The following is a 14114-nucleotide window of genomic DNA, read 5'->3' on the forward strand; positions in this document are numbered from 1 at the left end:
ATGGCAGAGAATGGAGCCTTTTGAGAATACGCTAGGTTATCAAAAACAATACCCAACCAAAAGCAAAATTAGGCACAGAATCTTCATGTAATTCTGCAGAGGAAGAGAACAGGAATGCCCAACATCTAGCTTATGTTCAGAAGATGCTCTATTTGTAAGGTCAATGAAGCAGACAAGGAACACACATCAAGGAGGGAGGGGATAGAACAGAAGATATACACAAAATTTTGCTTAAATAAAGGAGTTAGCAGGCTAAAAACGGTGCTCAACCTTAAAAAAATCCAAATCTCTTCTTCACAAAAAGAGAGATGTATAAGGAGATAGTCTAGACTGAGGTCAGAAATGGGCTCCATGTCTGGTAATCACAACTGGTATATATATATGACCCCAGAAACCTAGTCAGGGAATCAATCTAAAACCACCCAAGCCATGTAACCAAGGAAGAAAGAAAAGCTTCTATCACCTCCCTGCCTCGCAATTAAATATATCAGTGTTTGTCCAGTTGGAAAGAAGAGTTTCTTCAAAGGCACTGTAGCACTGTCCTCCTGCTGTTCATTGATTTTCTCGAGCGGGGACCAGTAACATCTCCATTGTGAGACTTGTTGTTACTGTTTTTGGCATGCCAAATACGCTACGGGGAACTTGCCAGGCTCTGCTGTGCGGGTGGGATATTCTGGGTAGCTTGCCGAACTCTCTGTGAGGAATGGAGGAATCCAACCCGGGTCGGCCATGTGCAGGGCAAACACCCTATAGCTCTAGCCTTTCTTCAAAGGCATAAGAAAAAAGTATTTTATTGTATGTCTCTGCCCAAAGTTTGTGGGATTTCCACAACACTGCCATGGCAAGGCAGTAGCACACACAAAAATTTCGAGGCAGCCCTGGCCCATCTATTAGAGGATGAAAACTGATGCACTAAATGTGTGATGACTAATTCATTACAAGCTGCTAGTCAGACCAATGCAAACTCAAATTTAGTTGTGGGTTTTTTACAGTAATGAAACAACTGTTGAATGTCAAAAATAATGAATTAATATAAGACTTACTAATGATAAAAGGAAAGTATTTCAGAAATATTGATGAAGTTTTACACAAACTTTCATTTGTGTAAAAAAAAAAGTGTTCACTACAGAAAATTCTCTAAGTTTAATCATACCTAACAGAACCCCAGAAAACATCAAAATTGGTGGTAAAATTTTGGTAAAATTTTTTGGTAAAATTTCAGAATCTTTGTCATTGTGATTTAGTAATACACTTCTAAAAATTATATATGCCAGCAAACTTCTTTCATTTTTCTCTGTCGGGAATATACTTTATTGCTGTAACTGAAATCAAACTTTATCTAAAAACTGAATATATATTTTAGCTTATTTCAACCCTATAACTGATTAGTTTCTTATTTGCATTCATATTCCTTCCCCTTTATTTCATATATATCCACTTGTTTACTGATATAGTCAACAAGAACATTAGATATCTATATCCATTTATTGTATTGAAATCATTTTATATAAACTCCATAAGTTACATCTAATAAACCATTATATTTAACATATATTGTTATAAGACCTTTATATAGATTACATAGATAATGATTATGTAAAATAATTATAAATCAGTGGTTTATCCTAAAATAAGTTCAACACTAAATCGTTAATGTTTCATTTACTGACATTTTGTTTATGTACAATTAAATATAATTACTTAAAATTTGGACTGGAGCAATAGCACAGCGGGTACGGCATTTGCCTTGCATGTGGCCGACCTCAGTTCGATTCCTCTGTCCCTCTTGGAGAGCCCAGCAAGATACCGAGAGTATCCTGCCCACACGGCAGAGCCTGCAAGCTCCCCATGGCATATTCGATATGCCAAAAACAGTAACAACAAGTCTCACAATGGAGACGTTACTGGTGCCCACTCGAGCAAATCCATGAATAGTAGGACAATAGTGCTACAGTGCTGCAGTGCTACTTAAAATTTAATTAAATAGAGAAACAATAAGAGAGTGACATAATATTGGTAGCATATAATTTTATAGTTGAACTAAACTAATTATGACCTTGGTTATTAAAAGTGTTCTAAGTGAATGTGAGAACACTTTTCCTATTAATAAAAACATCAGGGTGAGAGAAAAAGCACATTGTGTACAAGCAGTACTGAGCACTGCCAGGATTGATCTCCAAGTGCAGAGCCTATAGTCAACTTGGGCACCAGTAGTATGGCCTCCAAACAAACAAAAAATCACTAAATTCATATCCTTTGTTTTATTTTATGTAGTGACCACACCAACTAGTGCTCAGTGCTCAGAGTCAAGGATCACAGGTGCTTGGGAGATTATACGGGGTACTGGGGATCAAACTCAGGTCAGCTACATACAAAGCTAGCACCCTACCTGTAGCACTATTGCTCTGACTCCACTAAATTCATTGAAAATAACTATTAAATTGCATGTATTTTTAAAAATTACAAAATTGCAAATGATTCCAAATTAATCAACTATCAATAAATATTTTTCTGCACTGTCTATTTGCTATTCTCAGAAGGAACGAACACACTGAGGATCATAAAATGCAAATAAAAAGTGAGCGCTAGAATGGTTACATAGTCTGCAACAAGACAAGCATCTAACAGTTGCCACCTTACTGCTGGTCCCAAAGCTCATGATCTTCAAATTTAGGACATTGTGCTTGTTATCAATTATGTGTTTCCTTAAATGCTACTTAATAGTCCATGCTATAATTCTCAAAATATAGCATAAAAAGTTTGGATTTTAGGAAACCAATCAAATGACATATTTATTAAAACATAAAATGCATAAGAAAAGACACTCTGAATGGTAATTTTGTTTTAAAACAGAATAAATTATATTTGGGGGGAGGGTATACACCCAACAGTGCTCAGGGTTTTCTCCTGGCTCCACAGTGATGGATCACTCCAGGAGGTGTTCAGGGTTCTGTATGTAGCACGAGCGATCAAACCTGGGTTGGCCACAGGCAAGGCAAGTATCCTACCTACTCTACAATCACTCTGGCTGAGAATAGATGAATTTCTTTCTAGTAACTAATATGGCACTTAAATCTTTAGTCGTAGAAGCAGAGCTGAAATGGAAACATGCATATTCACACACAGTGTAGATCTTGATTTTGTACTTTTGTTCCCACCTATATGTGTTCCAAAATAGTTTCAGGATTCTTGGGAATTTTTTTTCTTTTTCATATAGCACTGTAGCACTGTCCTTCTGTTGTTCATTGATTTGCTAGAGCGGGCACCAGCAATGTCTCACAACACATTGTGAGACTTGTTGTTTCTGTTTTTGGCATATCGAATACTTCACGGTAGCTTGTCAGGCTTTGCCCAAGGGAGAAATACTCTCGGTAGCTTGCCGAGCTCTCCGAGAGGGGCAGAGGAATCGAACCCATGTTGACTGCATGCAAGGCAAATGCTCTACCCGCTGTGCTATTGCTCCTACGGCCATATCACCCTGAACGTGCCCGATCTTTTTCATATAAAATCAATTAGTTTCTAAATACTATGCTTTAAATTCCTAAGATTGATACTCAACCAAATAAGAAAATACCTTATAATTTTATGGAATTTATGTTACTTTTTCCCAACTCATTTCTTCTTGACTCTTTGTTTCTAATAGTGAAGCCATCATAACTAATGTATGACTTTCTTCTTCTTAGTCTGAAGTAATTTTAGTTCTTATAAAGTATTTATCCTGAAGTTTGAAGTTTTCCATTTTCTGGTCTAGAGAATATAACTTTTTAATAGGAACACAGGAACATAATGAGTCTTAGTCTCCTGGGCTCTGCGCCCACTCTGAAACACAATGTAATAATTTAATGTCCCTGAAAGCCCTTCATTCTACAAGTGAGATTTTCTTTCTTTTCTATGCAAGATAACTGAGAAAATAAGTGAATATTTTAGGCCTTAAAAACTGTGTGAGGGAAGGAATAAGGTAGGGGAAGTCTTTTGACCCCTCCCCCACTAGTTTCTGTTGAAGAATGTCCTCTTAAAAAAATCATATGAGAGGATTATGAGCCATACATATTTTTATTTATAGCATTCAGATGGTTGGACACCATCTACCTTCAACCTAATGGCCACTGCCTTATTTCTAAATTTCATTTTATCATTCATTCTTTTTTTTTCTTTTTGGGTCACACCCAGCAATGCACAGGGGTTACTCCTGGCTTATGCACTCAGGAATTACTCCTGGTGGTGCTCAGGGGACCATACTGGATGCAGAGAATCAAACCCGGGTCGGCCATGTGCAAGCCAAACACCCTACCCGCTGTGCTATCGCTTCAGCCCCTATCAATTTTTCTTAAACTTTATTTAAGGTACTGTGATTTACAATACTTCTAATGTTGGTTTTCATACATACAATATTCCAGTCTACCCTCTCCAGCAGTGTCGTCCCCTCCAGCATGGACCTTCAGTACCATGATCCGATTTTGCTGCCATAAGTAAGACTGGTTTTGAAAAATCACAGTAGTTTCTTGATTCTGGTTTCTTTCTCTTTTTCTGCTTATACTTCCACTTGTATAAAATCAGATGCATTACTTTTATTATATCAATATAAAGGTAAGTAATTGTTGGAGAATCATAGTCACAGACCTCCCGTTGTTCATCGATTTGCTCGAGTGGGCCCAGTAATGTCTCCATTGGAGATTTTGTTGTTACTGTGTTTGGCATATTGAATATGTCACAGGCTTTGCTGTGCAAGGTGAGATACTCTCGGTAGCTCGCCGGGCTCTCCGAGAGGGGCGGAGGAATGATGGAACCCAGCTCCACCAGGCCAGATGCATGCAAGGCAAACGCCCTACCACTGTGTTATCCCTCCAGCCCTTGTTAGAGAATATATTCAACATTTTTATTTGACCTGGACTAAATTATTGAATCACTTAATCACTTAATCACTTAACTTCCCATTAGTCGTCGATTTGCTCGAGCGGGCGCCAGTAACGTCTCCATTTGTCCCTGTCGCGTGCTAGTGTAGCCCAATGGCATCTCTTCGCTCCGGGAACATGGAGGGCCTCAAACCGATCGTTCATGACCTTGACAAAGAAGTCTGACCATCTGGTAGGTGGGCGGCCACGCGGCCTCTTGACATCCCGTGGAATCCAATCAGTAACAGCTCTAGTCCAACAGTCGTCTTTAAATCTCATTACGTGACCAGCCCATCTGATTTTCGACACCTTGGCAAATGAGACAGCGTCCCTGATCCTTGATCGTCGACGGATGTCAGAACTCCGGATTCGTTCTCTCATTTGAGTGAAACGTGATATTCCAAGCATAGCTCTTTCTATTCTTCTTTGGGAGACCTGAATGGCGTTCTCATCTTGTTTGCGTAGGGCCCAGGTCTCTGAGGCATATGTTAATGCAGGAAGAACAGTGGAATCAAAGAGATGTGCCCGGAGCCGGAGGTTCTTCGTCCTCTTAGCTATTTCTTCGACGTTCTTGAAGGCGTTCCAAGCCGCTCTCTTCCTCCTGCGCAGCTCGGGTGCCAGGTCATTTGTCATGTTGACCTCTCCACCTAGGTACACATAGCTGTTGCATTCTGAGATGGTCATTCCATTGAGAGCGAATGGGGCGTCAGGAACAAGGCTGTTTCTCATAAACATTGTCTTCGTAAGATTCAGCTGTAGTCCTACCTTTCCACACTCACGGTCAAAGTCGGCCAGCATTTGTGCCGCTTGGCTGATGTTTGGTGTTATTAAAACAATGTCATCAGCAAAGCGGAGGTGGTGTAGTTGCCGACCATCTATCTTCACTCCCATTCCTTCCCATTCCAGTCGTCGCATGATGTTCTCGAGGGTGGCACTGAAGAGTTTTGGTGAAATGGTATCACCCTGCCGCACCCCTCTCTTGACATCAACGATCACTTCTTTGTAGAATGGTGAGATCCTGGTAGTGAATCCGCAATACAGCTCACGGAGGATCCTGATGTATTGGGCTTGAATGCCCTGATTGGCTAGGGCTTCAATGACCGCTTCCGTCTCAACAGAATCAAAGGCCTTCTTTAAATCAATGAACGTTAAGCAGAGCGGCATCTTGAACTCCCGAGAAACCTCAATGAGTTTGGTTATCGTGTGGATATGGTTGATGGTGCTGAATCCTTTGCGGAACCCTGCTTGCTCACATGGTTGTCCTTCATCTAGTGTTCTGCCAATCCTATTCAGGATGACTCGAGTGAACAACTTGTAGATGACAGACAATAGGCAGATCGGGCGATAGTTGCCAATGTCATGGATGTCTCCCTTCTTGAACAGTAGTACGGTCCTGCTGGTTTTCCATTGAGATGGAACCTTGCATTCAGACAGGTAGCGAGTGAAGAGCCGAGCCAGTGTATTGATGAGTACTGACGGCAGGTTCTTCAGGTGTTCAGGTCTGACCTTGTCTGGGCCGGGTGCTGTTTGCTTCTTTACTGACGAAATGGCGTGTCGGATTTCGGAAGGGAGAACGTTGGGAACGACATACCCATCCTGTGGAATTTGGTATGTCGGCAAGTGGACATGGCTATCGAAGAGATTTGAGTAGAAGTCATTGATTCATTCGAATGCCTAACAACCCGAATCGGACGTTTACATTTGAATAGATGTGGCTCACTGCCTGCAGTTTCTATCTTCGTTGTCTACGCACCAACATCTCATTATGATGAAAGAGAAATCGAGAAGTTCTACATGGAGCTAGAGAAATTCTATAAAGAAGACCACACCTTCTACAAGATCATTGTGGGTGATTTTAATGCCAAGATAGGACCGAGAAGATCAGCTGAAGAACTTCACATCGGAACCCATGGCCTAGAATGGAACGAACAGGGTGAGAGTCTGTCTGAGTTCATCATGTCGACCAAGACCATTCATGGTAACTCACAGTTCCAGAAGGCAGAATCTAAACGATGGACATGGGAGTCTCCCGGTGGACGATTCCACAATGAAATAGACCACATCATATTCAATCGACGGTTTTGCCTGACTGATGTCGCTGTTGTCCCAAAATTTCGAACGGGATCGGACCACCGTCTCCTTCGTGCAAAATTCTACTTCACAGAGCGGGGAGAAAGGGCTGCAAAGTTCAAAAAGAGAACTCCCAGAATGACCACCAACTGGGAACTCTTTGGTACTATTGCGGCAACATGGGAAGATGCCATTGTTGACAACATTGACGAGGAATACGATCGACTGGTTCAGCACCTCCATGAATGTGCGAGGAACGCCAAGAGAGAGATAGCCACAAAAAGTCGCCTATCTTCGAAAACTCTTGAGCTAATTCGCCAGCGTGGTTTGGCGCATGCCTCAGGCAACCGCAAGCTAACGTCCGAGCTTGCAAAGCAGTGCAGAGATGCGATCAAGGAAGACCTCAAAGAGAGAAGAGCAGAAGTACTGGTAGATGCGGCAGAAGCCGGGAAAAGTATTCGTAACGCCCGCCTGTCCTTCGCCAACTATAAGACAAAGATGACTGCCCTCCGACGTCCTGATGGATCCATCACATCCTCCAGAACGGCAATGGAGAAGATTATCCATGACTTCTACTCAAATTATTGAAAAACTGGTGAATTTCAAACTTCACATTTTCTCTTTATTATTATTTCTCTTTAATATCTAACCAAAGTTAAGATTTAAAACCCACAATTGATTGTTTCTTGCAGGCATAATATTGTTCTAAATAATTAAAAACAATTAAAATAATTTGAATCGATTAGTCACTTTTCCTGTACATCACTATTTTAATTTCTCAGTTATATTATGCAATTGAAAGTTAGAATGGGTTATAAATACAGATTTGATTAATATCTTTCTGCCTCTACAGGTAAAATGAACAATTTTAATTTAGGGTAAGAATAGAGAAATCAAGCTATTTTTCCAACTGCTCTCCTCCTATAAACAAGAGAACTTACAAATTCTCCTCTTTATGTATGTTTACTGCTATTTTAGAAACACAGTCTCCCTAAAATTTTCAATGCAATATTGTTCTCTACTATTATGATCCTCCACCCCTTTCGGAGAGCCCAGCAGCTACCAAGAGTATCTTGCCTGCCGGCAAAGCCTGGCAAGCTCCCCGTGACGTATTCGATATGCCAAACACAATAACAAGCCTCACAATGTTACTGGGCCCGCTCGAGCAAATTGATGAACAATGGGAAGACAGTGACAGTGACAGTGACAGTGACTATTATGATACACATTTCTTATAGGACTTCATCTATTCTTAACTTCCATATTATTTTCTTACCTCATAGAACACTTCTGGCTTGTACACATACCACCATGAAATATTTTTGAGTCTTAATTAACATAAATTAAATATAATTGCATTCAATATAATATAAAATATATAATTTAGTCAAGTCTTTAATCTTTTCAGGATTTTCTCATGTTCCAGAAAATTTAATGTTTCTATTATGAATGAATTTTATGACACAGCAATCTCTCTATCTTCGATTGATTTAATAAATGAAAGTTATTGCTATCAAAATAAAATAGTTTCACAGGGAAGAAGAAGGCCCAAGAGAACTGATTTCCATAACCACAATGGCAGCCGAGGTTAGTAGAGAAGTCTGCAACTCAAGAATTAAGATATACCCAAAGCAACTTGCTATTCTAGCAGTGATGGTTATTCTTATCATCTCTTAGCATCTGTGAAACTAGACAGTATATTATTGTCAGGAAAATGGTAAATCATTACATAGAAACCTCATAGTTTCCAATTTCACTCAACAGTATCCAATTAGTGGAATCTCACTGTATTGTCAGGCCCTCATCTCCAGATTAAATATGACAGGAAACTGCCCCTATATTCCTAAGCACTGCAAAGGGAATGTCCTCCATCCCCAAGATGTAGAACCTAATTTTCTTTCAAAATATTAACTACATGATAGTACAAAATCATGATATTTAGTTTACCAACTTTTGTAATAAGGAAATGCACAATAGAAATGCAGAGATGCTGAGAGGCAAATTGCCTCCAATAATTCAGAACCCAAATTCCACTATGTCTGTCTTTAACCACAAGATCTGTGATCTTGCCTCTTTCTCTACAATTCTACAAATGTATCAGGTATATTTCTGGGTGTAATATGTGCTAGGTAAACTGAATTCCTGTGTGATGTTTCCTGAAAATACACAATTTTCTATCTCTGGCTTTGATTATATTTTCCCCTTTCATTGTTCCAAAACCTGCTGTTACTGCAATACAAAATTTCTTCGTTTTTCTATTAAAGCCTTATCTCCTCTAGAGTATTAACTTTTAAAAGACTCTTCCTGATAGACTTACTTTCCCCTTCTACATTTTAATTACAATGTCACAAATGTATGAAACTGCTAAACATAAAAATTAAATCAATATTTAAAAATTTTATACCAAATTCCTTCAGAAATACTTTATGGGATGTGAAATTCACTTTTAAGAAATTAATGAAATTTCTACATAATTAATTTTGAAAATGTCTTCAAGGTACAAACTTTTAATTTAAGTCTAAACTTTACCCAAATATGAGGAAACTTATAAAAGCTTTCTGCATTGAATCATATGAGGTTAATATAACATTAATGTGTATTATAAGACACATCACCAAAATAAAAATTTAAAATTTTCCCTAATGGTGCTCTCTTAGATTAATTCAAAATTTCAAACAGTTTGAAAATTGCTTCCTGTGGTTCATGTGTGTGTGTGTGTGTGTGTGTGTGTCTGTATGTGTGTCTGTCTGTCTGTTGTGTGTGTGCATGTTGTGTGTGTATGTGTGTGTGTGTTTCATTGATAGCTTTCAGGGTATCCCTAATCCAATTCTCTTGAGCTAGATTAATTCTGATTCTATGGTGGTGTTCTATTTCTATCATAGGACTGTTAAATAGTTTATGGATACTAAGTAATAAATTCCTAATGCATATAAAGATAAAACACACCACATCAAATATACACTATTTAATGTCCTTATCAAACATCCATTCTAGGCTTGAGACCTGCCTTCTCTCCTGTAAAATATAAAATTTATTGGACACTGCTTTGGACATGTATGCAACAAAGCATTACTAAAGATAAATGTTATTGACATTTATGAAGTAATAAAAAGTAACAGTTATCACGAATACCACCGGCCTTCATTTTGGTTTGGTTTTGTTTTCAGGCTACAACTGGCAGTGCTCAGGGTTTACTCCCGGAAGTTATTCTATGCTCAGAAATAATTTCTGGTGGGACTTGGGACTCAGTGAAATATTGGGAATCAAACCCTTGTCTTGAATCAAACCTTGTATGCCATTCTACTGTATGCCATACTACCAGCTGTACGATAACTTCAAACCTTGTATGCCATACTACCAGCTGTACGATAACTTCAGCCTGCCTTCACATATTTTTGATTGGAAAAGAAGTGTTAATTAAATACTAATACTGTCTTATGGATAGCAGTCAAGTTTTATATTTTTATTCCAGACAAAATACAAAATTTTGGCTGGAGCGATAGCACAGTGGTAGGGCTATAGCACAGCGGTAGGGCATTTGCCTTGCACGCAGCCAATATGGCCGACCTGAGTTCGATTCCTCCACCCTTCCCGGAGAGCCTGGCAAGCTACCGATAGTATCTCGCCTCCGCGGCAAAGCCTGGCAAGCTCCCCATGACGTATTCGATATGCCAAACACAGCAACAAGTGTCACAATGGAGATGTTACTGGGCCCGCTCTAGCAAATCGATGAACAATGGTAGGACCGTGACCGTGATTCCAGACAAATTATACAATGTTCCTAAAAAATAATAGGATTCTGTTTGCTTTTTGCTTTGTTTTGTTTTTCTTTTTTGGGTCACACCCAGCGATTCTCAGGGGTTATTCCTGGCTCTGCACTCAGGAATTACTCCTGGCAGTGCACAGGGGACAATATGGGATGTGGAGGATTGAACCAAGGTCGGCTCCAAGCAAGGCAAATGTCCTACTCACTGTTTTATCACCCCGGCCAAAAAAGTCACAGGATTCTTTACAAAGTGCTTTAATTTGTGAATCAGTGGAGACGTATTTCTAAAAAGTTATTGAAGCAGCATGATTTATGAAGTTATCCACAGTTGTTCACAGTTGAATTTTAGACATACTGTGTTCCATCACCAATCCCAGTACCAGTGTTACCTTCTTTCCACCAGGCTTCCCAAGTTTCATCTTACCACCCCTACCCCTATCCTACTAGCTTGACTAGCATATTTTTAAGTTTGGCTATTAAAATTTCGCTCTCCTGTTTTCAATTCTGTTGACTCTGTGGCTTGAATTTAGTTATGGCAACTCATTTACACCATAAATGTACTTATCTTTACCCCTGTCCTCTGTTGCTTCCTCTCTATTTTCTCTCCCACTCTCAATTTGTTTTCTTTGTTCTCCCTATTCTCTTGGACCAAGAAATATTTTTATTGTAATTCATTTTAAAACATACATTTAAAAGAATTGAGATTGTTTCTCTCTGAAACTTTATATTGGTTGAACTTTCAAAAAGGTAATGATAACCTGGTTTTCAGTACTTTAAAGAAATATCATAATTTCTACTTACTTCTACTCTATTTGATATAAAATAGAGAAAACAAGAATAGGGGAACTGCATTATTTCCAGGTATAGTTGGGTCATTGTGTATTTGCAGTAGAGAATTTGTAAATGGAAATCTGCCTTCTTTATTATTCTCTAACCAACTACTAATTCATCAATTGACCTTGAAAAGTCAATTGACCTCCTCATTCCTTAGCTCAAATGAAGAATACAGTAAAAATAAGAGTTTGCCGAGAGATGCTGCTCCTCATATGAGTAAAGAAAATTTTACTTTTCACTTGCTAACAGTTACTGAATATTATCTTTGCTTCACCAAGTATCCATTGAATTATTTAATCATTCTCACATGTAAATAAAAATTCCTAATAACTAGAATTTACATTTAGATAATGAAAAATCTAAATGTAAATGCTTATTATATATCCTACATCATGTTATTAAATAAATGCTTTTATTTATACACTCAGAGGAGATGGCTGAGCTATAAATTTCATCCAATTGTTATGATCTTTTAATTTCCCCTGTATTCCCTGAAACTTGTTTAGCATCTGTTGCGTACCAGGTACCTAATAAAGGTTTGTTGAATAATGAATGGTGAAGATGTCCTGACTCATTATAATTGCAAGAATGTAAATAATGTTATCCTTGAATGCAAAAAACAAGAAAGAAAATTTCTTCAATGTGAGGGGAAGGCAGAAGAAAGAAGACAGTAATAATAGACTACTATTTTCAACACAGAAAACATAGGTCACACTTCTACCACTTTATCAGAAGACTTTTTGTATCACCTGTTTTTACATGGTACGTATTTTTGTTTTGGGGCCACATTTGGCATGCTCTGTGCTTACTCCTAGCTCTGTGATCAGGGATCACTCTTAGCCATTATCAGGACTATAAGCAATGCCAGGACTCCATGGGGTTTTTACTGTTTGCAAGGCCTTGGTCCTTACACTTAGTCCTGGCCAACTACTAATTCATTAACTACTGTAATTCATTTATTGGTACCTGCCTGGCAGTTATTTTTCTAAATTTATTTAAAGAAGTAGTGAGAAACTTTAGTTTTAAATTACTATAGAGAAGAGGCGAAGATGGCTGAATAAAGGGGAGCTCCATAGCCACATCCACCAGCAAGTTATTAATTAAAGGAGAAGTTCGATGTAGACTGTGAACAGGAGTCTATCTATATTTGAGCTGGACCTGCATGGGGAACAGAGATCCTCTAAGGAAGATAGTATGAAGGCCGAGTTCTAAAGAGTGGGCAGTGATAAAACCCTAATGAGTGGGTGGCAGAGGAAATTTCTGTGGTGAGCTGTTGGAGAAGGGTGAGTGTCAACGAGAAGAATGTCTTGTTGGGTAGTCAAGGGTGATTTGTGGAGCAGTATCCTGCTAAGGAGATAACAGAAGCTGACATCACAATATGGAAGTGAATATCCCCATCAAAGACTTGTCTAAGAGGTAGTTCAAACTGCCATTTTGTCCTATCCAGCACTTGGAATCTGTGACCGACATGCCATGCAAGACCTAACACTGTAATTCATTTATTGGTACACAGCGAAACCTGAGATCCAAATCCCACCCAATTTCTGATCTGGGGAAGTGCAGCCAAACCTATGAAGCAAACCTGACCCAGATCACTGACAAGAAAATCAAATGTGAGGAAAAAACAGTCAGATGGATCCAGAAATAAAAAATAGAAAAACAAAACAGTATCATATAACAGGTGTCGAAAAACAGCTGAACTTTCATTCTACTATTTCAATCTAAAACTAACAAACAAACCCTTCTCCAAAGAACTGATATCATCTTGCTAAATCACGGTATTTGACTGCATACTGTGATCACAATCATTGATTGCTCTTTAGACTAGGTACTGTAATGCAATATCAAGTGCCAGGCCACATCAGTAGTTATGCTGCATCACAGTCCAGACAAAACAACCTCTTATCTATTACATCTATAGGACACTTTGGCCAGAAATACACAGAAGCCATTCAGTCCGTCACAGAACTATAACTGACGTCCTGATCTGATGAGGGAGAGCACTGAATTGCAGCACAAGCCAGTTTGTACTTAGAGCTATACTTCTAGACATCCAGTAGAACTAGGAGGAATGAATAAACAAAGAAATTTATCTGCTTTGACAAATAAGGACAAAAGATCTTTTGGTGAGGGCAAAGTTCTCATCTGTATTAGAACTTTTTAAAATAGGATATTATAATAGGAAGAGTTTAAAGCAGCAATTTTTTTATAGTAACTATAATGATATTCAGAAATCAAAGGAAGAAGTTATCAGTAAGTTCAAAGAAAGGTGATGAAAAAAACAGAAAAACATCCAACCAGAGCTGAAGGATAAAGAGAATATTAGCTAAAACAATAAACCAATAATGGAACTCAGTCTAGGTAGAAGGTGAAACTCAAATCAGTGATATTAAGGAAAAGGTACATCGCTGTATCACTGTAATACTGTCATCCCATTGTTCATTGATTTACTCGAGCAGGCACCAGTAACATCTCCATTCATCCCAGCCCTGAGATTTTAGTAGCCTTTCCTTATTTGTCTTTTCCAACGAAACTGCCATATTGGAGGCTCT

The sequence above is a fragment of the Sorex fumeus genome, unplaced genomic scaffold (assembly GCF_029834395.1).
Source record: "Sorex fumeus unplaced genomic scaffold, SorFum_2.1 ptg000124l, whole genome shotgun sequence".
Classification (NCBI taxonomy): Eukaryota; Metazoa; Chordata; class Mammalia; order Eulipotyphla; family Soricidae; genus Sorex; species Sorex fumeus.